This window comes from Marmota marmota, unplaced genomic scaffold (genome assembly GCF_001458135.2).
Source record: "Marmota marmota marmota unplaced genomic scaffold, marMar, whole genome shotgun sequence".
Taxonomy (NCBI): Eukaryota; Metazoa; Chordata; class Mammalia; order Rodentia; family Sciuridae; genus Marmota; species Marmota marmota.
Window position 1 is genome coordinate 21,827,559 of NW_026000026.1, and position 24,198 is coordinate 21,851,756.

At 45.4% G+C, this 24,198-nt stretch overlaps 1 protein-coding gene across 9 annotated transcripts in view; it reads right to left on the reverse strand.

Annotated features, from left to right (window-relative positions):
* The window catches only part of Dlgap4 (DLG associated protein 4), a 189,908-nt gene that overhangs the window by 165,324 nt on the left and 386 nt on the right, over window positions 1-24,198 (reverse strand). The gene's annotated exons all lie outside the window — the stretch shown is intronic.

A 24,198-nucleotide genomic window follows, 5' to 3' on the forward strand; every position in this document is an offset into this window, starting at 1 on the left:
TTCCCTGAAGACCTTAAAAGAGCGTACTACAGGGATACTGCTACATCGATGTTCATAGCAGCACAATTCACAATTGCTAGACTGTGGAACCAACCCAGATGCCCTTCAATAGATGAATGGATAAAAAAAATGTGGCATTTATACACCATGGAGTATTACGCAGCACTAAAAAATGACAAAATCATAGAATTTGCAGGGAAATGGATGGCACTAGAGCAGATTATGCTTAGTGAAGCTAGCCAATCCCTAAAAAACAAATACCAAATGTCTTCTTTGATATAATGAGAGCAACTAAGAACAGAGCAGGGAGGAAGAGCAGGAAGAAAAGATTAACATTAAACAGATACATGAGGTGGGATGGAAAGGGAGAGAAAAGGGAAATTGCATGGTAATGGAGGGAGACCCTCATTATTATACAAAATTACATATAAGAGGTTGTGAGGGGAATGGGAAAATAAACAAGGAGAGATATGAATTACAGTGGATGGGGTAGAGAGAGAAGATGGGAGGGGAGGGAGGGGGGATGGTAGAGGATAGGAAAGGTAGCAGAATACAACAGTTACTAATAGGGCATTATGTAAAAATGTGGATGTGTAACCGATGTGATTCTGCAATCTGTATTTGGGGTAAAATTGGGAGTTCAAAACCAACTTGAATCTAATGTATGAAATATGATATGTCAAGAGCTTTATAATGTTTTGAACAACCAATAAAAAAAAAAGATTAAGAAAAAATAAATAAATAAAAATTAAAAAAAAGTAAATCTATGTGAAAAAAAAAAAAAGAAATGTTAATATCCTTCAGGTTGTAGGAATATGATATCAGAGCGAAATATGAATCAACAAAAAAAAAAAAAGAGAGAGAGAGAGAGTGTACCGGAAAGGGTAACTACATGAGTAAATACACAGGATTATTTTTCTCATTATTTAAATCTCTTAGCTGACCATTTAGATATTAATAACAATAACACTTTATGTTTATTATATAAAATTAAAATCAATAATAAAAATAGCACAAAATCAGGAGAGAAATGAAAGTATACTATTTTAACAGTCTCATACTATGTATGAAGTGACATAATATCATTTGAAAGTATACTGTGATAAATTAAAGACTGTATACTAAAACTGTAAACAACCACTAAAATAAGAAATAGAATTATAACTAATCATCAACATAAAGATAAAATAGAGTGGTAAAAACCATTTAACTAATTCTAAAGAAGGTATAAAAACAGGAAGGGTAGAACAAACAATAATTAGGACAAATAGAAAACAACAGCATGATAGATTTAAACCTACTATATCAACAAAAAAACATTAAATGTAAGTAGTCTAAATGTCCCAACTAAAGGGAAGAGGTTTTTAGATTGGGATTTTTAAAAAAGACCCAACTAATGCTGTCTATAAGAAGTGCACTTCAGGGGCCAGGTTTGTGGCTCAGTGGTAAAGCGCTTGCCTAACATGAGTGAGGCACTGGGTTTGATCCTTAGCACCACATAAAAATAAACAAATAAAATAAAGGTATTGTTGTGTCCATCTACAACTAAAAAAATTTTTTTAAAAAAGAAGTGCACTTCAAATATAAAAACACAAACAAGTTAAAAGTAAAAGGATGGAAAAATACAGCACATGTTAACACTAATCCAAAGAAAACTGAAGAGCTATATAAACATCAGAAAAGTATATTTCAGGGTTTAAAATCATTTCATAATGATAAATAGGTCAATTCATCCAGAGGAATAATAATCATAAGTATTTTAATAACAACGCTTCAAAACATATGAAGCAAAAAAGTGGTAAGAATACACGAAGTAGATCTCCAAATATAGTCATAGATTTCTATACCTCTCTCTCAATAACTGATAGAACTAGTAAACAGAAGTCAAGGATACAGATTTAAACAACACTTCAACCAACTTGACCTAACTGACACTTATAAAAACACTCCATCCATTAACAACATTTATTCTTTTCATGGAACATTTATAAAAACAGATCATATTATGGCCATTAAACAAGTCCCAATACATTTTAAAATACTCAAGTCATACAAAACCTATGATCACAATGAAATTAAACTTAAAACTATTAACCCTCAAAAATCCTCAAATATTTGGAAACTAAATAACACACTCCTAAAAAAACCTTTGAGTCAAATAGGAAACCAAGAAGGAAATTAGAAATTGCTTTGAACTGAATAAAAATGAAAACAAAACATGTCAAAATTTGTAGGATGCTCCTAAGGAATACTTAAGGGAAACTTTGTAGTACTAAGTACCTATATTAGTGAAGACAAAAGGTTTCAAATCAGTGACTTCAGCTTTCACCTTAAAAATATTAGAACAAAGAAGAACAAATTAAATCTGAACTAAGGAAGAGAAAGGAAATAACAAATATCAGAATAGAAACCAACAATAGAGAGAATTGAAAATTAACAGAAAAAATTAGTGATAACAAAAGCTGGTTCTTTGAAAAGATCAATAATAACTATATTTGAAAAATCATAACCATATTAATGAAACAAAATAAAAGTGAAAGAGACAGAGAGAGAGAGAGAGAGAGAGAGAGAGAGAGAAATTAGACACAAATTACCAATGGCAGGAATGAAATGGGACATCACTACAGATACTACAGATATTAAAAGTATAATAAAATTTAAACTTACTGCAAAGCTACAGAAGTCAAATCAGGGTGGAAATGTCATAAATGTCGTAAGGACGGGGGCTGGGGTTGTGGGGTTGTGGTACAGCGCTCGTCTAGCACATGCGAGGCCCTGGGTTTGATCCTCAGCACCACATAAAAATAAATAAATAAAGATATTGTGTCCATCTACAAAATAAATATTTAAATAAATAAATAAATAGATGTCGTAAAGACAGATCAATAGAACAAAATTCAGAGTCTAAGACAAAAAACCAACTTTACATTTATGGTCAATTTTCAAAGAAGGTATCAAGGCCATTCGATGTGGGAAAAACAGTCTTTTCAACAAATGGTGTTGGCACAACTTAACTATCCACATGCAAAAGAATGAAATCAGACCCCTACTTCACACCAAGTACAAAAATTAACTCAAAATGGATCAAAGACCTAAACGTAAGTGCTAAAACTATAAAGCTCTTAGAAGAAAATATAGGCATGAATCCTTATGATCCTGAATTCAGCAACTTCTTAAATATGACACCGAAAGAAAATACACCAAAGGAAAAACAGACAAATTGGATTTCATAAAAATTTAAAACTTTTTGGCTAGGGATGTAGCTCAATGGAACAGGGCTTATCTAGCTATGCATGAGGCCCTGGGTTTGATCCTCAGTAACACACACACACACACACACACACACAATAATTAAAACTTTTGAGCTATAAAAGACATTAACAAGAAGGTAAAGAGACAACAAACAGAATAAATATTAGTGAGTCATATATCTGATAAGAGAGTTGTATCCTAAGTATATAAAGAAATCTTACAACTTCTTATGGTTGGGCTGGGGCTCTAGCTCAGTGGTAGAGTGCTTGCCTCACACATGTGAGGCACAGGATTCAATCTTCAGCACCACATAAAAATAAATAAATAGAGGGGCTGGAGTCATGGCTCAGTGGCTGAGTGCTTGCCTAGCAAGTGTGAGGCACTTTTTTCTGTTAATTTTCAATTTTCTCTGTTATTGGTTTCTATTCTGATATTTGTTATTTCCTTTCTCTTCCTCAGCACCACAGATAAATAAATCAAAAATAAAGGTACATCAATTTCATATGGTTTGGATGTTTGTGTCTTTCCTAAACTCCAGTGCTAAAACCCAACTCTCAAGGTGTTAGTATTGAGAGGTGAGGCTTTTGGAAGGTGATTACTCTATGAGGGCTAAAAGAGGCTTGAGGGAGCCCATTTCTCTGTTCTACCATGTGAAGGCTTAGCAAGAAGGCACCATTTTTTTGAAGCAGAGACTGACCCTCATCAGATATTGAATCTTCTGGCATCTTTTTAAAAAAATTTTTTTTTTTTTAGTTGTAGATGGACGCGGTATCTTTATTTATTTATTTATTTATTAACAACTTAGATCGAACCCAGAGTCCCTCGCACGCAAGGCAAGCGCTCTACCATTGAGCTACAACCCTAGCCCCATCTCTGGCATCTTGATCTTGGATTTCCTGGTCTCCAGAACAATGAGCAATAAATTTCTATTGTTTATAAGTTACATAGTCTAAGGTATTTTGTTGTATCAACTCCAATGGACTAACACACAATAATTAAAAAAAAACAAAAACAAGTGGCCCAATTTAAAAATGGGCAAAGTATTCAAATGGACATTTTTTTCAAAAGAAGATATACAATGGTCAATAAACACGTGAAATGATGCTTAACATCATTAGCCATCTGGGTAATGCAGTTTGAAACCAAATGAGTGGTAAGGTACCATGGGGAATGCGTATAATCCCACTGACTCAGGAGTCAGAGGCAGGAGGATCATAAATTCAAGGCCAACCTCATCAACTCAGCAAAATTCTGTCTCAAAATAAAAAATAAATAAATAAAAAGGGCTGGGGATGTGGCTCAGTTGTACAGCACCCCTGGGTTCAAAAAACCAACCAAATGAACACTTTATACCTACTAGGATAGCTATTATAAAAGACAGACAATAACTAATGTTGGTGAGGACCTGGGAAAATTGGAAACTTCATACACTGTTGTGGAAGTGTAAAATGATGAGATTTCTTTGGAAACAGCCTGGCAGTCACTCAGAAAGTTACACGTATACCATAGAAGTCCATTCCAAGGTATATACTAAAGTCCACTACTAGATACATACTAAAAAAGTAATAATGAAAAATAACATGTCTACATAAAACCTTGTACACGATGTTCACAGCAGCAAATTCATAGAAGCCAAAAAGTGAATAATATTGAAATATCCATAAAGTTATGGACAGACAGATAAATGTGTTAGAAATATACAATGAGATGCCATCCAGCAATAAAAAGGAATGAAGCTGTTATATGCTTCAGCTTGAATGGACCTTGAAAACACTGTTATGTGAAAAAAGCCAGCCACAAAAGGCCATATATTGTATGATTCCATTTTAATGAAATATCCAGATTAAACAAATTTATAGAGACAGAAAGCAGACAAGTGGTTTCCAGGTGCAGGGAGTGGGAGAGGGGGTAAAGAGCAAAGGGAACTGGCTGCTAATAGAGTTCCTTCTTGGGATGATGAAAATGTTCTAAAACTGATGTGACAGTTATACCACTCCGTGTACAATGGCACATTAAAAACCACTGGTCTGTATGCTCTTAATAGGTAGACTGTAAGGAACGTAAATCATCTCTCAATAAAGCATTTTTACAAGGTGATAACAAAGGAGTATTATGAACAACTTCATACCAATAAATTTAACAACTTAGAAGAACTGAGTTAATTTTTTGAAAGATAACAAACTACCAAAGTTCTTACAAACAGCTATCAATAGCCTAAATAGTCCCATATTCATCAAAGAAATTAAATTTGGAGATAAAAGCCCTTCCCACAGAGCTGTATAGGAGAAATAAGTTCTGAGGTTCCATTGCACAGTAGGGTGACTATAGATAACAATCATGCACTGAATATTTCAAAAGAGCTAGAAGGAAGGATGCTAAATATCTTCATCATAAAAAGTAATAAACATTTGAGGAGACAGATATATTTGCCCTGATTTGCTCATTACACATTGCATATATGTATTGAAACATCACACTGTTCTCCAATAATATGCATAACTTTGGTCAATTAAAATTTTAGTTAAAAAAGAGATAATCATTAATACCAAGAAAATTACACACAAGTGAAAATTTTTAAAAAAAGTTTCTACCCACAAAGAAAACTCATAGCTTAGATGGCTTCATTGGTGAGTTCACCAAATGTTGGGGAGAATTAATATTGATTCTACACAAATTCTTGTAAAAGACCGAAGAGAAGAAATACCATCTCATTTTATGGGGCCCTAATACCAAAACCAGACAAAACAATACAATAAATGAAAACCCAAATCAATATCTCTCACGAATGTAGACACAAAAATTTTTAACAAAATTTTAGCAAATCCAATTCAACAGTTTCTTAAAGGAACAGTATGTCATGGTCAAATGGGATTCCTCCTAGGAAAGCAGGGTTAGTTTCACATTTGAAAAATCAATCAATGTAACTTACTATACTATCAGACTAAAAGGGAAAAAAACAGCTGACCACCTCAACAGACACAGAACACGCATTTAACAAAATCTAGCAAGATTCATGATTTTAAAAATTCTGAGAACTTCATCAATCTGATAAAGAGCAGCTACAAAAACCCCACCACTGATGTCATACTCAACGGTGAAAGACCATGCTTCCCCTCAGGATGAGTGACAAGGCTAGGAGGTCCATGATGACCATTCCCATTCAACATTGCTTCAGAGTTCTAACCAGGGCAATTAGGCAAGAAAATGAAACCAAAGACATACAAATTGGAAAGAAAGAAGTAAAACTATCTTTGTTTGCAGATGACATGTTTCTTCTTACGGAAAATCCAGTGGAATTTATACAGACAAAAAGCTACCACAATTAAAACTAAGTTGGCCTCATGTGGTGGCTCAGTGGTAGAGCGCTTGCCTAGCACATGTGAGGCACTGGGTTCAATCCTCAGCACCACATAAAAGAATAAATTAAAAAAGTTAAAAAAAAACTTCCTTAAAAACGTAGCAGGATATAAGATCAATATACAAAAATCAAATTTATTACTATTTTACTAGTTTTGAACAATCAGAAATTTAAGAATTTCAAATGCCATGCATAATAGCATCAAAATATAAAATACTTAGGAGTAAATACAACAAACGGTATGAAAGACCTAGATATGGAAAACTAAAATATTACTGAGATAGTTTATCTATATATGCAAATCAATCCCAATCAAAATCTCAAACAGGCATTTTTTGAAATTGATAATTTTTTTTGGAGTTGTAGATGGACAGAAAGCCTTTATTTTTACTGTTTATTTTTATGTGGTGCTGAGGATCGAAGCCAGTGCCTCATGCATGCTAGGCAAGTGCTCTACCACTGAGCTACAGCCCAGCCCTGAAATTGATAAATTAGTTCTCAAATTTATGTGAAAATACAAAAGACCTAAAAGAGTCAAAACAACTTTGAAAACTAAGAACAAAATTTGGAGAGCCAGGAGTGGTGGTACACGCCTGTAAAGGCTGGCTGCTGGGGAGGTTGAGGCAGGAGAATCTCAAGTTCAAAGCCAGCCTCAGCAACTTAGCGAGGCCCTAAGCAAGTCAGCAAGAGCCTGTCTCAGATTGGGGATGTGGCCCAAGCGGTAGTGCACTCACCTGGCACGCGTGGGGCCCTGGGTTCGATCCTCATAAAAATAAAATAAAGATGTGTGTTCACCGACATAAAAATAAAATAAAGATGTGTGTCCACCGAAAACTAAAAATTAAATATTAAGAAGAAAAAATAAAGAAACTATCTCAAAGTAAAAAATAAAAAAGGGCTGGGGATGTGGTTCAGTGGTTAAGCACCCCTGGGTTCAATTCCTGGTACCAAATAAATAAATAAAAGAAGAAAGTTGGAGGGTCCAATTTCAAATAGTTCGTTACTGATGCAAAAACAAATAGATTAATTGAACAAAAGAGAGAGTCTAGAAATAGACCCACATATATATGGATAATTGATTTTTTTCCCAGTGCTGGGGATGAAACCCTGGGCTTTATGCACACTAGACAGGTGCTCTACCATGGAGCTCACTATACCATCAGCCCCTGGATAACTGATTTTTGACAAAGGAGCAAAAACAATGCAGTAGAACCAGCAGAGCTTTTTCAACAAAGGTGCTGTGATGAATAGACATTTATAAGCAATACTTGAAATGTAATCCATACCTCACACTACAATACATTGTTAACTTAAAATAGACCATAGATCTAAATATGAAAACGTAAATATGAAACGTAAAAGTATAAAACCTGAAGGAAAAAACCACAGGGGAAACCTTTATAATACTGGGTTAGGCAAAGACTTCTTAGATATGAAAACACTGCATACAATTCATGAGAGAACAAATTGATAAATTGGCCTTTATCAAAATTAAAAACATCTATCTTTTAAGGTACTTTTAAAGAAATGGACATATAGGCCAAAGACTCGCAATTGCAAATATTTGCAATTCATATATCCTTATAGGATATATATACAGACTAGGAAAAGAGCCCTCAAAATGCCCTGAGAAAGCAAGCCACCCAATTTTTAAAAAGGAAAGCTATTCAAACAGCTACATTATTGAGTAAGATATATAGATGGTGAACAGCTCATGAAAAGACGTTCAATATCATTTGTCATTAAGGAACTGAAAAGCTAACACCACAATGAGTTATCACCCCTATTAGAATGCCTAATATTAGGAAGAGTGACTATGACAAATGTTGGTGAGGACACGGAGGAACTAGAACTTTCATACACTGATAGCAGGACATTAAAATGGTACAGCTACTCGGAAAAGCTTGGCGGTTTTTTAAATAATTAAAGATGCACCTGCCATATTGTCCAGCCATTCCTTTCCTAGGTGTTTACCCACAAGAAATAAAATATGTTCAAAAACATGTGCATAAATGCTCAGAGAAGATTTATTTGTAATAACCCCAGGTTGGAAACAAACCTAACTGTCCATCAACAAATTCATGAACAACTGTGACACATCCACACAATGGAATATCACTCTGCTTTAAAAAAAGTATGAACTAGGGGCTGGGGATGTGGCTCAAGCGGTAGCGCGCTCACCTTGCATGCGTGTGGCCCGGGTTCGATCCTCAGCACCACATACAAAGATGTTGTGTCCGCCAATAACTAAAATAAATAAATAAATAAAATATTTAAAAAAGTATGAACTATTGATATGATAGAGCAGGTGGATCTCCAAATAATCATGATGAGTGAAGGAGCCACAAAAAGAACATATTGTGTGATTCCATTTATATAGAATTCTAGGGAATACAAACAAATCCTTGTTAGAGGTGAGGAGGGACAGGGTCAGGTAGGAGGGTAGCCAAGGGTCAGGAGGGGGAAGAAGAGATTACAAAATCCACGAGGAAACTTTTGGGAGTGATGAATCTGTCCATTATCTTGATTAAGGTGATGATTTCATGGGTGTGCACATTTGTCAAAACTTACCAGTTTGAACACTTGAAATGGTGCAATTTATTGTATGCCAATTATATCTCAATAAAAACTGTTTTTAAGAAAGGGAAATAAATCAAGGTTATACTGGGGGAAGAAAGATTAAACTAGTGTACCTCCACTGGCTCTTTTAACTTAGAGATTCTAAAATTGTCTTGAAATTTTGAGACTCATCTGTTCAAAGATCCATAATCATTTATTTCCAGAATGTAAACACACCTCATTCTGTCACTTGAAGATAACTATACTGAGATGCTGAGACGCGTTTGTACCAGTAAGATGATGTGATTCTAAATCATTTCTGCTACAATGTCACGCCCATATCTGAGATCCCACGGTTCCATTACTTTATCAAAATCCAGTTTTTCCCCAACACAACAGCTCCCATTCCATCATCAAAATTAAATTGCCCCTCCCTTGAGGGAGCCACTAAACCCTGTATTTAGGAAGAGGGATGTGTTTCCACCATAAGAAAGAGCAGGGAGGGAACGAACAGGAGGGAGACTCAAAAGTATTCTTGGAGTATCATTTCTACCATGAAAAAGAAAAAAAAGAGAATGACCCACAGAAATATCCCCTCATACCAGAGCAGACACTACTAATGATTTTTGTTTTTGTCTTTTTCCATTTTAATGGCTTTATACTTTATTTTTATTTATTCTTAAATTAATAAATTTTAGAGTAATTTTTATGTTTACAAAAAAAACTGAGCAGAGGCTGGGCACGGAGGTGGCATGTCTGTAATCCCAGTGGCTCAGGAAGCTGAGGCAGGAGGATCAAAGCCAGCCTCAGCAAAAGTGAAGTGCTAAGCAACTCAGTGAGACACCGTCTCTAAATAAAATACAAAATAGGGCTGGGGATGTGGCTCAGTGGTCGAGTGCCCCTGAGTTCAGGGCCCGGTACCAAAAAAAAGCAAAAAACCTGAGCAGAAAGTACAGGGTTCCCACATTACCTCCTTGTCTTCCCCCTACAGTTGCCCAGTACTGACATCGTGCATTCGTGTGGTATGCTCGTTAAAACAGATGAATCTGCATCAATGCATTGTTATTAACTGAACTCCATAGCTTATATTAGCATTTATTCTTTGTGTGTATATTCTGTAGGTTTTGAAATAGTTATGTTTAACTATTTGGACATATATTACAAATGCATAATGTCACGTCTGCACTGTTACAGTATCACAGAATGGCTTCACTGCCCTACAAATCTTTGATGCTCCATTTACTCATCCTCCTCCCCCTTTCCTTACTCCTGGAAACCACCGATCTTTACTGTCTTAACGTTTTACCTTTTCCAGGTAGTTAGAATCATAGTCTGTAATTGTTTCAGACTGGCTTCTTTCACTTAGTAACTGGGTTAAAGACTCCTCCATGTTTTTTTGCAGTTTTGATAGCTCAACTTTTTTTTTAATCACCCAAAAAAATCCATTATATGGATACCCCATAATTTGTTTATCCATTTACCCATTAAAGTGTATCTTGGTTATTGCCAATGTTTATTTTTAAGTTATTTTGTTTTACTGATTTATTTATTTTCTATTTCTTTTAGTCATGTAAAAGTTGGGAACAACTTAAATGTCCATCATTCAGGACCTGGTTTGAGGTGATCTGACTGCATGGTAGTCTCTGCCACAGTTAGAAATGCCCCAGAGTGGGGCTGGGGTTATAGCTCAGTGGCTGAGCGCTTGCCTAGCACATGTGAGACACTGGGTTTGATCCTCAGCACCATATAAAAGTAAATAAATAAAATAAAGGTGTTGAATCTATTACAACTAAAAATAAATTAAAATAAAGAAATGTCCTGGAGTGCGGTTGTTGGGGAATATGTGGAGAGACTCCCACACTCTGCGGCTGGGAAAGTAAACTGGAAGAGTTTTGACTGTATCTACTAAAGCTGAAAGTGTTCAACCTCTGTGATCCAGAACTCCTGGTTATATACCCATGAGAAATCACTTTGTAAGTTCCTAAAAGACATGTTAGAAAGTTCAAAGGAACACTAGCCATATAATAATAATAAAAAAACTGGAAAAATCTAAATGCCTATCAACGGTAGAATGGATAAAGTATAAAGCAGATATAATATTCCATTCAATGGAATAGTAGGCAGCAATGCAAAGGAGTGAATTATCAATCTACACAACAGTAATGGACCTCACTGACAAAATGAATAAAAACAATCAGAAACAAAAAGGAACACTCTGTTTATGTGAAGGTCCAGAACAGATAAAAACTAAGCTATGGCTTTAGAAGTCAAAACCCTATTGTCTATGAGGTTGGGGGTAGGGAGTAACTGAAGGAGGCAAGATGGAGCTTTCTGGGGGAGCTCAAATGTCCTACATCCTCATCTGAGGGGTGGTTACAACAGGCTGGACTCTACGACTTAAAACGAATGCCCTCCGCAATACACATCACAATTCACAAATCTCAGATATAATACTCCAGAGTCACTGACTCAGAAAGATAGCATCAGAAGCAAAATAGCTGAGACAAACAGGGCTAAAGGACCCTATTTATGCAAAATCATCTACACATCTGCACTCTGTCTGCAGATGACTTCAAAATTACATGAGATACCACCTGTGAGCACTTGTTGTGTGACAGGTGTTGTCCTAACCACTTCATCACATCACTTCATCTTCACAACTGTCTCAAGAGGTAGAGACCATCACTGACCCTATTTTACAGATGAGACGACTGAGACACAGAGAGCCTCGGTAATGTGACTAAAGTCAGGCAGCTAATCAATGCAACACTTGGATTTGAACCCAGCCTTTCCGGCACCAGAGCCCACAGCCTTATGTAAATTCTAACGCACTGATCACAGTCCATAAGGTCTGGTCCTCGCCACCACCTGATGCTTCGCCTCCTCCTTACCCCAACACCCCAGACTTGCCATCTTCCTTTCTCTTCCCTGAAAACACTGCCTCCCTCAAGACTTCAGAGTTTGCACACTGAAGTTCCATTTGTCAGGAGTGCTTCTTTCTGCTCCTCTTTGTGGGGTTCCGTCTCATTTCTAAGCATCAGTACTCCAAGTGCCAGATCCTCCCGGAAGCCTTTGTGACCCAAGCCTGGGCCCATGGTTTCTGCCACCTTCCTCCATAGGCCTTCTCACTGTCTCACTGTTTTTGAGTTCCCTGAGGAGCATCATCTCTCGGAGTCATGTCCCTTCTGCCCACTACAGGGCCTGGCACAAGGAGTGGGCACTCAGGATATATTTGTTGAATGAACGAATGCATCTGCCAGGGCAGGTTGACTTGAAGATACAGCTAGAAGGCTGACGTGAATATGCAGTCACAGGAAGAGGTGAATGCCAGAGGATTTTCGTACTTTGCTGGATACTGTCCTGGTGGGTGGGCATCATCTTCCAAACCCCCAGTGGCTCTCTTATCAAGGGGACCCAGGCCTGCTGCCTTTCTGGCCCTCCCTGCACACCGTCTCCTGGCTTGGCCTAAAGCCCCAGTGGACAGTGTATTAATAAACGGGAGGGAGAAGGTCACCCAGCTCGCAAGCAGTGAGCCGTCCTTGACTCGGGCAGGCACAGATGAAATGTGCTGAGGAGGGGGAGCTGCTTCACCAAGCACTGAGCACGTGGGAGCTATTTCTGATTCCCACCCAGCCGGGCACAGCGCATCTGCTCTGGGAGCCTGGGCAGCTCGGTGAGCAGCGGGTGGAACCAGTGACTGGCCAGCCCAGTCACAACCGACTCAGCCTCAGCCTTGCTCAAAACTCTTCAGTGCCAGGGATGGGTGGACAAGGACCTCAGCCTGACATGTGAGGCTCTGCAAGACCCAGTCCCTGCCTGCCTTCCTGTTCTCCACCCTCCCATATGCAGCCAGGGCCTCCCTTAACTCTGGGCCTTTGCACATGCTGTTCCCCCTGTCAGGGATGCCTGCTCTGCCTCCAGGTGTTGGCTCTTCCACTAAACCCACACCTAAGCCTTTCACTCATCCTGCTTGAAGAAACCTTCCCTGGTCATCTCCATGGTCTGGGTGCCCCTGTCCTACAGGTTTCCTGCTATCCCAACAGCTATCTTTTTTCTTAATATTTATTTTTTAGTTGTAGTTGGACACGATATCTTTATTTATTTATTTATTTATTTTTATGTGGTGCTGAGGATTGGACCCATGTGCTAAGCGAGTGCTCTACCGCTGAGCCACAACCCCAGCCCCAACAGGTATCTTAATGTCTTAGATCTGTCTATTGTCCCTCTCTTGACTGTGATGTGGCCATGTCCCATGTCCTCAGCATCCAGCAAGAGCCTGGCCCACAGGAGGCACAAATCCTCATTTGCCAACTGACTACACAACCTGGGGAGTGAGGAGGGGGTGGCGGGTAAGAGGGGAATAAATTATTGAATTTGGCTATAACTTGGTGGTAAAGGGTCAGAGAGATGTGGCCTGAGGGGAGAGGGAGAGTGTTGAGGGAGAACAATCCATAGTCAGCAGAGGGCCACTCCCCACCCCTGCCATTGGTGTCCCCTCTAATAGCCAGAAGGTTCTGGAAGTCCCAGGCAGCCTGGCAAAGGTCTCAGGGAGGCTAAGACTCCAGGCTCCAGGTGTAGCTGCTCACCGCCCTGCCTCCCCCAGCCCTGATGAGTACAGTTGACACAGAATCTGTTCAGAACAGAGCATTTCATCTAAATATATCTGCTCCTCAAAGCAGGATGTGCAGGGAGGGGTAGGGGGCACAAACCAGGCCTGCAGCACTGGGAGAACCAGAGCCCCAGCCGACGGCCTCACAGCCACCTTCTCGCGCAGAGGAGTCCACATAGTGCCAAGCGTCAGCAATGGGCCTGGGTCCCTCCAACAGGGTTCCCACTGCTGCCCTCCCGTCCCAACGCTGCTTCCTGGAATGTGGGCCATGCACAAACCAGGCCAGCAGACGAGGGAGGGGACACAGGAAAGCAGCTCAACAGAGTCCCACAGAGGCTGGGAGCAGCAAAGTCCAAGCTCCCTGGTCCCAGGTCTCCAAAGGACCCTGATAGTAAGAATTCTCCTCAGCTTCTCCAAGTTCCCCCAGTGGTCCAATGCTGCGGGACAGCAGGAAGAACACTGGTTTGGTGACCACCCAGGGAGGCCCAGCCTGTGGCTTTCCAGGGTCTTTGGGGCTGAGGAAGACACCACCTTTTCACTCAGATTTCTCCTTTCAACTAAAGACAAAATCAGGAGAAAAAAATCTTACCCATTAAAATAGCTGACATCAATACTCACTGGTATGAACACCTTATTTTAAAATAGCCTCAGGATGGGGCTGGGCCCTGAGCACAGGCTGTCTGCACTCAAACCTCCGCGCCCCCCCCCCCACCACCTCCAACTGCAACTGGGTGATCTCAGGAGTCACTCTTCCTCTCTCCTCATTCCCCTCCTGATGCCAGTGGTCTCTCCTGCCCAGAGAATGAGCATATTGGAAAGACAGCTGATGTTGCACTCTGACCCTGGCATCACCTGGCTTCAGCCTCTGTCACTCTGCCTGATGTGGCCATGAGGGGGGTCTAAACTGGAGTCCCTTAAAGTCCTCCTGGAGGCACACTGTGTTCGAGAGAGAGAATAAGTGTTCATTACTGCTTTAAGCCACCAACTTTAAGGGTCATTTGTTCCATGGTTATAGGCAGCTAATGGAGAGGGAGCCTGGAGATGGGGCAGAAGAGAACCAGAACCGGCAGTGGCTTCCTGCGGGTATGGGCTCTAGGCCAGGCCAGGGTTACCCTCTTCCTCCAGGACCCCTGCTTTGTCCAGAGGAGCCCACCTCACCCTCCCTGGAGGCTGCTGCTTATGACTGCAGACAGACACATGGACAGATCTGACCCACAGAGCTCACTGTGCACCAGCACCAAGTACGGCGTCCCCTGCCAGTCTTCGGCAAATTCTTCCAGCCGCCCTTTGGGGGTGAAGATTATCTGCTGTGCCTCCAGTCCTCTCTGGCACACAGCAGGGGTCTGCATCAGCTGCAGGAGCAGAGAGACCCCAGTGTTGCTGAGGCTTGAAGAACAAGAAATGTATTCCTCTCCTGGAAACAGATCTTCAAGCTGTTGAGTTTTTTTGCCCAGGTTGGAAAGACAGCCCAGGACCCTATAGTGCCAGGTCCAGGTGAGGAAGTGGCCCCCAGAGTAGGTACCTGCTCCCAGGGCTGGGGAGGAGAGGAGGGGGGGGCCATGATGGGATGCGGTGGCATGGGCTCCAAGGAGGTATGTGCCTTGTGACCCCTCTTGGAGGCTCAAGAGCACACCGAGCAGGCAGCCTCAGCTGGTCAGCTATCCTTCCACCTCAAGCCTTGCTCTATGCCCTCGCTGGACATCCAGACTCAGAAGTGTTCGGGTACCACTCCTGACTATGCACCTACTGTATGCCAAGCCATACTGGGTACTGCTGGCATCAGACTGGCCCTGTGTGGGAGAATCCCCTGCCTCTGGAGAGACCTTCACAGTCCAGTCTGTGGGGTGAGGGGACCCATGTGGAAGAGGAGAGAAGGGTTCCTGGAATGGGGAGGCCTGAACCCAGCCTTAAACGACAAATAGGAGTCAACCAGCAGACTCTGGGGAACAATGAAGGCAGAGACTGGGAGGGCAGGAATCATGGATTATCTCGCAATCCCATGCCACGGGGCTGCAGGTTGGGCATGATGCAGAGCAGCAGAAGGGGCACCGAGGTGCAGGTGCAGGCGATGGAGAACCCTAGCTGCCTCCCAGAGAGCTCTGGGCCAGATAGGTGAAGCAGCCAGTGTGGTTTCTGGATCAATCACTTTGCCTGTGTGTGGAGGACACAGAAGCAGGAGACTGGGTAGGAGGCTGGAAGGCATCTTGGCCAGAGGCCATGATGGCTGGAGCCAAAAGATGCTTGAGAAGGGGATGTGGAGAGGGGGAGGAGCCCAACTTCCACTTTGTTGTAAATCCCCGGACCCACCCCAAGGCTCCAGATAGGAGGCTGCCTCCCTGCTGGCCTTGGGGGAGGGCCTTGTCATTTATCAAACACAACCTTGAAGACGGTTCCTGGAAACCTTGGGACGGGTGTCCCTGTCTACACTTGCCCCTCCCAGGCTGCCCACTGCCTTAGCCCCTGCCCTGGCCGGCGTCAGCACAGGGAGGCAGCAGACTGGGTTAGCAGGGGTCAGTTAGCTCTGGCCTTGGCAGGTGGGCAGGCAGCCAGTACTCCATGCCAGTGCCGGGAAGGCTGGCCGTGGCAGGCCAGGAGAGCACTGTGGCCGTCTCTGCTCTGGAGCTTTCTGTGGCTCCCTAGTGTATTTCAGCGAGATGCGCCCATGCGGGGGAGGCTGAGAGCTGGGAGGGGAAGTCAACTCCACTCCAATTTGTTTGGGGACTTCGGGGAAGTTGCCTAAATGTCCTGCTTGGACTCAGTGATCCTGATCATCCTGGAGCCCTTCAGGATCAGCCAAGCTCCAGTCCCACCTGGGTAGGACGCTTCACCTCTCTGAGCCCAATTCCTTACACATCAGCAGCCACCCTTAGCCTAGCAGGCCCGTGTCGCCCAGCCCTGATTCTTCCTCACACTCAGCTCCTCCTGGCCTTCTCCAAGCTTGGGACCCTCAGCTCCCCATGCTGCCCCTACCCAATTAACTCCTTGCCACCCTCAGGTCTTTGTCCCAGGTCACCTCCTGAGAGCAGTCCTCCCTGACCCCCAAGACTAGTTAAAGTCTCCTCTTAGTCTCTGTGGCAGCAGCGCCTGTCACTGCCGTGAGTTCACACTCCTCTGGGAGGTTATGTAATGACTGCAGACCTCCCCAGAGGTCGTGTTTCCACAGGGCAGGGACCAGAAGCTCATTCACTGATGTGTGCCCAGTGTCTGGCTCTGGGCTCAAATCAGGCACTTGACATGTGTTTGCTATATGAATTCTTGGAAGAAGGGGAGGTAGGGAAGGTAGGCCCTGAGGGATGAGGCGTCTACACTGTCCATGTCTCAGTGTTGAGAGGATCTGACAACATACCCAAAGCCTGGCCTGAGTGGGGATGATATCCACACCACACACACACACACACACACACACACACACACACCCCATTCACATACCTGCCACACCCCCACACACTACACACACACCACATACACACACACACAAAAAAAAAACACACAGGCAGAAAGGGGCAGTCCTACCTCTCCATCCACACCTGCACTCTCCCAGAGCACCTGGTGAATCCCTGTATGAGGGTCAGACCTGGTCACAGGCTGAGGCAGGCCTGGCCTGTGGCTAGCCAAGACCCCAGCTTTCCCAGAGCCACCCTGCCTCTGCCCCGCCCCTCCTATCTCTGGAAGGTCTCACATGCACCCAATCCTCCAGGAATCCCTCACACCAGAGGTGACAGGTCTCGGGAGGAGGTGTGAGATGCCAACACCTCCCTGCCTGTGGCTACACCTCGGTTGGGTTTCGAGGACAGGTATGGAGGTTGGGCAAGGAGGCTCAAAAATGCCAACAGTGTCTTTGTGGGGTCCAGAGATGGTGGGGAGCCCACCCCACTGCCCCACTCCCAATACAGATGGGAAACTGAGACCCAGAGAGGACACAGGGAGACGCAGTCACCCGGCTGGGCTTCTTGCCTGAGTGCCCAAGTCGCACACACCTGGGTTCAAGTCCCAGCTCTGCCACCCCCAGGCGAGCAGCCTCCATTTCCTCAGATGTAAAATGGGGATGGCCGTAGCCCAGCTGTCCCTCAACTGTGGGCTGCACACAGAAAACACAGGAGACAAAGGGACCCGAAGCCCTCCTCCATGCAGTCTTTGGGCCACAGGCCTGTCCCCCCGACAGAAGGCCGAGTTCAGGCAGGTGGCCCTCCAGGGGCAGCACTGCAGGGCTGCCTGGGCAGCCACAGACTCCTGGGCCCAGGCCCTCGGTGCACACTGCTCAACCAAGGCAGGCAGCCATGAGGACCCTGCAGGCTGAGCCCCCGGCCCACGCTCCGACCCAGAGTGGATCTGGAAGGGCAGAGGCAGTGCCAGGGCTTGGCGGCAGCCGGGGAAGGAGGCAGGCAGGCAGCTGGGGGTGGTGGGAAGAGCCTTTCCCTGTCTTCAGCAAACCCGGATCCCCGTTTCCAAGCTGCGCTCCAGAGTCCTCAGTGGCTGCGTCACCACCACCGCGCCCAGTCAGCCCGCAGTGGGTGGAAGGAAGGGCTTCCTCCCTCTGAGGGGCAGGGGGGGCAGAGGGCAGTGAGAAGCCAGGCAGCAGCCGGGGTGAGGCCAGGGAGGACTCTCTGACACCTCCCAGAAGGAAGCCCAGAGCAGTTCACACCTAAGTCCCAGAGGACTGAGCTGGGAGAGCCTCAGAGACTGCCCCCACTCTACTCCCTCCAAAGAGATGGAGACCACAAGTCCCAGAGAGGTGCAGACACTCAGGAATACACAGCAGCAGGGATAACCACAGCCTGCTATTCTTATTACAATTCCCCAAGTACCCAGTACTGACCTCCTCACAGCTACAAAGAAAAAAACCTCTGAGATTCACCTCTGTCACCATAGGCTCAATTGTCACGGCAGAAAGAAAAATACCTGAACCCAGAAGCTGAGTGTTCAACCCCCAGCCCCAGTACCTGGGGTCCACAGAGTCCCACTGCCTCCCAAACAATCTGGACATGGTTCTGATCCCCTGTCAGTGCAGTGCTAAGGTACACAGCAGGTACTCAATTAGTGCCTTAATAAGCTTTGTGCTCCATGTATATACCAGGATGCCTGCCCCATTTCTACATCATCAAAGGCAAACCCACTCCCATCACGTGCTTCTTCAAAATGACCCCCTTGTGCACCGAATATCCCTCTAACCATCATGACACCAACTTATGGAGATGTATCACCAGCAAAGGCCTTCTTATACCAGAGAGGAACGCAAATGCGGCGTTTGCTTGTTTGCTCTGTCGCCTTCGCCAGGGCATCAGCACCCCATGACTGCACCTAGAGCCTGCTGCGTGAGGGGAGGTATCTGCCCCTTCACTGGTACCAGGAGCCAAATAATGTGTTTTCCTTCTTGAACAGGCTGTCAGTGTGGTCACTTCTTATCAGCCATGCTACCTCCCCATGCCCTGAGATGCCTGATAGCTTACTAGAACTGTGTGCTGCTGTGGAGCAGAGAACTAGGAGAGAGGCTGCAGTTCTCCCCTTATTAACACCCAGTTTTCAGTGACCATGAACCTCACAGTTAAAACACAGCTTCTGGCAGGGAAGGGGGGTATGACTGCTGACAGTGGCCACCCAATTCCAGCGCTGCTCTGGAGTTACTTGCTCAGCCCAGGCTGAGTGCCACCTCTGGTGTGTATGACCAGGTTCTCCAAAGCCAAGAACCGGATCTGCTATATTTATCTCCAAGGGCTTGTTGCTCACCCTGCACCCCCCTCACCTATCATTTGCTGGTAAACAAATGGGAACTTCAAAATCCCCAGAACATACAACTAAGAACAGACTCTAAACTCTCACTGACTTGGACTCTGGTACCACTGCTTCCCCAGCAATGTGGCCTTGGACAACTTACTACAGCTCTCTATGCCCCAGTTTTCTCATCTATAAAATGGGACTAAGAATAACAGGGGATGGATAGAGGGGTTAGATGTAAGGAGCTTAGAATCAGAGCTCATTAAATAGCCCAGCACCATCCATGGGCCTGGGAGATAATCAATGTTTTTGTTGAATGGATGGATTAAAAAGTGTTAGCTAATAATAAAATCATCATCATCATCATCATCATCATCATCATCATCATCCTCACCAGTGTCAGCAGGGATCCCCAAGCCTGGTTTTGCAACCAGCCCTGGTGAGGGGTGTAGCAAAATTCTCCAAACAAAATGTGCTTCCATTCATTTTGGGTTTTTGAAAAGGCCACGTCAGACAGCTCTGCGGGGAGGAGGCGGCGTTGCGAAACCCAGCACAGAAGGATCTGGGCCCCACTCCTTGGCTCAGGAAGTGATGTGCCACCAGAAAGACAGAGACCCTGACATGATAGCCACCCCCCATGGTCCACTGATCAGGCCTCCAGGTCTGTAGATCCACCCCTCAGTTTCTAAGTGATGTTAGACAGCCATCCATCTCTCTGAGACTCAGTTTCCCGATCTGTCAATGGAGATAATATCCCTTTTCATTTCTACCCCGACGGAATGGCTAGAAAGTACAAGGATTAAATGGGTCATGCAAACTGTAGAGTGCTAAAGGCTTTGGTCTTGGCCTGGGGTAGCTGCCAGGAGACTGTGGAGGGGCAAGAGGTGTAGGAAAGAATAGGCAAACCTCTTCCATAAGTCACAACAAAAGAAAGCGAGTCACACAGTCTCAAAGGCTGCCAAGGGAGTCTGATGAAGTAGAGGTAGGCTAGTCTTTGGCTCCACACCCAGGAGGTCCCTCCTCAGTGATAGCTTTTCACAAAAGATGCCCCATGAGAGTTTGTATAACAGGCTGCTCCCTACCAACTGAGTCAGTCCTTCATTCCCTTAATGGGCAGGTCATCCATCCGTTAGAATAAAATAAGGAGCCTCATCAGGCCCCTGTGAACCCCAGCCCTGGACACTTGCACATACTATCCGCCAAAGCTTCTAAAGCAAACCAAGCCCCCTCTCTGATCCATCCCCCAGGTGCACAAAGAATCAGGGTCCTTGAGGCCTCCCTTTCTGGACTGTCAGGGTGACAGACTCCAGACAGTGGTAGGCAGAAGGTCCCTCTGAGATTACCAGGTCCAAGATGGGATCTGAGAAAGGACACACCTCATCCAAAGATACACAGCAAGTCAGCAACAGGGTCCTGGCACCAAGTGAGAACCCAACCCAAACCGCACACTGCCTACTTTCCTTACTAATCCCTGTGGACCACTCAGGAGGGCCTCCTCCTCTTATTAGGACTCAGACCCCCCACTATCCCCAAGCCTACTCAGCTGTTTTCCTGCCTTGATCCACGTGGTTCTCTCAGCCAGCAGGGGCCTTCTCCAGTCCCCCTCCACTGCCACAACCCGGAGTCCTCCAGCTGACATAGCAGGCTCCCACCAGTTTGATTCTGTGTCCCCAAACCTGGCACAGGGTTGAGCACTGAGTGGGCCAGGAAACACGGTTGGTCCAAAGGAACAGAAGATGAGAAACTGGAGAAGAAAACAAGCACATGGCCTAGTGAATGAAAAGAGGAATGGACAGACAGGTGGTGACGTGAGCAAAGGAACCAACAGGAGCTACAGTCTCACCCAAGGGGCACATGCACACTAGGAAGATGGAGGCTACCCGAGCTGGGCGCCTGGCCCTCTTCTACAACTCAAGACACACTGGGATTTTATAGGCCACAGGCTGGAACTCCCGTAGGTCCCGGCCTAATGCCTCTGCACGTACAAAGGCTGCTGGAGACAGAAATCCACTGGAGCATTATATGGGCAACTGGGCCTGGTCAAGTCTCCCACCATGCCCACTGCCCAACCCTAACATGGACCCACATCATGCTCATCCATTCATTCAAACAAAAGAAATAGACTAAGTGTCTAAAGCAAGCCAAGACTTGTCCTCCACACCAGGGGAATGGCATGAAGGTGAAACCCTGCCCCTCCCACATCAACCATACCAAAATTCATCCAAGACGGAACTGCATCTGGGGCAGTGAAGGCAGAGGCTTGGGGCTGTGGAGATGCGATAGGGGCACAATCTGGCATGGGCATCAAGGAAGAATTTCTTCTGGAAGTGATGCTGAAGTTGAGACCCGGTGGATGAGTAGCAGTTACACAGGCAAATGGGAGGGAGTGTTCAGGGAGGCTAACTAGCATAGTTAAAGGCCCTGAGGCTGGAGGGAGCATGGTCTGTTCCAGTTACTGAAAGCAGGCCAGAGAGACCAGAGCCAAAGGTCACAGTGGTGGGGGTCATGAGGTAGCTCAAGAAGCAGCTACTAAGGGGAGGAGGCTGGACTTTATCATGGGAGTTTGGGCACTTATTGTGCTTTCTTTTTTTTTTTTCCTCTCTCTCTTTTTTTTTTTTTTTTTTTTTTTTTAGTTGTAGTTGGACACAATACCTTTATTTCATTTATTTATTTTTATGTGGTGCTGAGGATCGAACCCAGCAGCTTGCTCGTGGTAGGCGAGCGCTCTACTACTGAGCCACAACCTCAGCCCCTTATTGTGCTTTCTTAAAAAAAGAAAATCTGAATTTGAGATTTTATTAATTCACATTTTAGAATGTTTAAAATGGAAGAATTTAAATACATAGGAGTCAGAGAATGCTAATTTTTAATGTTTTTTTAAATAAATGAATGAACCCCCATCAATCGCAGATGTATGGGAGGGTAAAAACCACCTGCTCTCAATCACATAAAGTGCCCCAGGACACCATGGCTCAGTATGTAGAAACACTGGCATTTATGAAGCCATCAGCCATAAACTGCATAGGAACCTAACGAGATATCAGTGGGTACCCTGGTACGCTAGATACGTCACTGAGTCCTCTGCTCCAAAGTACACATTCTATCCTCAGTTCCCAAGCACAGCACAGTCTCCCTTCAAAAACCACCAACTCAGCTGTCAGACCAGGCAGTCTCAGGCCTGGGACACAACTCTCAAACCTCCCTCTCCGTCACAAGGCTGGCATCAGCCAGATGCATCTCCAGGCCCCACATAACTCAGCCCTGTGTACCCCATACTTTGTCTTCAGTCTGGGCCCTGCCCATCATTCCCAGCACAGAACCCAGCCTCCCCAGGCCTCTGAGGGATGAAGGAGGGAGGGCCCCATGGATGCCACATACCAGACACGTTCACAGAAGTTGAGCTGCAATTTCCTAGCTCCAGGAGGACCCAGGAGCCCTGGTCACCCCTGCCACAGCACAGGCACACGCACATACACCTGCCCCACGTGCACAGCAAGCACAGCTAGGAACTGCTGGGAACACACTCAGAATCTGGGGCCTGGAAGTGGCTCCCAACGCTCTAGTCATCCATCAGCCAGGGTACCAGCCCTGTGGCCCCACCCAGTCCTGCTGCCCACTGGAGTCTGGCTCAGGCCCCTCAGGCCACCTGAGACTGGGGAGCCCACAGTTCCCTCTAGCAGAGAAGGGAAGGGAGAGGTGGCCATCAGAGGAGGGACAGAATCCTACTGGGCTCCTCCACCAGGCATTCGGAGCTGGTTCTGTACAACCTCTTGCCACCACCTCCAACCCTGCACAAAACACAGTCCCTCCTACAAGTGAAGGCACAGAGGCATGAGGTCCAGGACCCTCTCCATGTCCCCAGAGGAAGTACAGTGAAGTAGAGGCAGGGTGGTCCAGTCTCCCTTGAGGCTGGGACTGCAGCCCCCTCCCTCTCTGTCATTTCTACTTTCAGGCAGGTGGGGGTGCTGGGACCCCCACCAGCACTGCCCTCCAAGCTCGGGGCTCACCATCCTCGGGCAACCCACACACAACTGGCCTTCACCAACCCACAACCCCTCCTCCATTTCATTTTTTCCCACAACATCAACAGTCTGACAGCTCCTTTCTGCAACAGAGGCAGCATGAAGGAGCGGAGACGGAAGAAGGATGGGGGATAGAGGGATGGAGGGATGAAGAGGGATCGGAGGCAGCAGGTTCAACCCAAAGAGGCCAAGGGGCCATCACATGTCCAGGTACCATATATCCCCTCCCAGCAGAGCTGGCACATCTGGACCCAGTTGGCCTCCGCAGCCACCTGGTCCATCCACCGCCACCAGTTCTGAATGCGAACCCCTTTTGCCGCGGGGCGCCGCACGTGGGGGCCTCCTGTAGCCATGTGAGCGCCCCCCCACCAGCCCAGGTGCCCCGGTCAGCCAGGCCCCTCCCGGGCACGCAAGCAGGGAGGGGGCGCTATGCAGCACGGGGAGGGGGTAGCCCCCGCCCCCTCCCCAGATGCCAGGTCCGGGGAAAGCGTTCGGAAGGGGGGCGCCGCGGGGCAGTTACGGGGCGACTGAGGCGGGATCCGCGGCAGCGGGTAGGATGGAGGAAAGCCCCGCGGGCTGGCCGAGCCTCCGCTCTCCCCGGCTCCCAGGTTGGCCGGGCAGGGGAGGGGTCCCCCTGCCCCCAGGCCGCCCTGCGGATGGCGGGGCGGGCCGAGCAGGGGTCTTGT